Raw genomic sequence first — 369 nt, 5'->3', positions numbered from 1 at the left:
TTCCCTCTGTGACAGAGACCAGAATTGGGCAAAAACTGGAAAAGGGGAAATAATTCCAAGTACAGATGTGTGACCTCTAATGGGGTCCGCAGGCGCACATAGGCAGCCAGGGATGCTGTGACCTGCTCAGCCCCATGACGACCTTATGGCTACCAGAGGGAAAGCCACTGGTGGGTCCTGACCGCAAATTCTCCTGCTGGGATGCCCGCCCCGGTCCCACTGCTACAGGTACACCGTGCCCTGACCAGCCTGATCACCCGTCGATCCGCTCCACTTATCATTAATAATTTACCGACGGCTCCAGATGGAGGCAAAAGCAAAAAGGCAGCCGGGCTGCCTGCCGCGTGCCAGGGCCTGCAGCAGGACATG

The sequence above is a fragment of the Buceros rhinoceros genome, unplaced genomic scaffold (genome assembly GCF_000710305.1).
Source record: "Buceros rhinoceros silvestris isolate BGI_N320 unplaced genomic scaffold, ASM71030v1 scaffold13282, whole genome shotgun sequence".
Lineage (NCBI taxonomy): Eukaryota > Metazoa > Chordata > Aves > Bucerotiformes > Bucerotidae > Buceros > Buceros rhinoceros.
The sequence above is the reverse complement of the archived record's forward strand: the minus strand, read 5'-3'. Positions refer to the sequence as shown.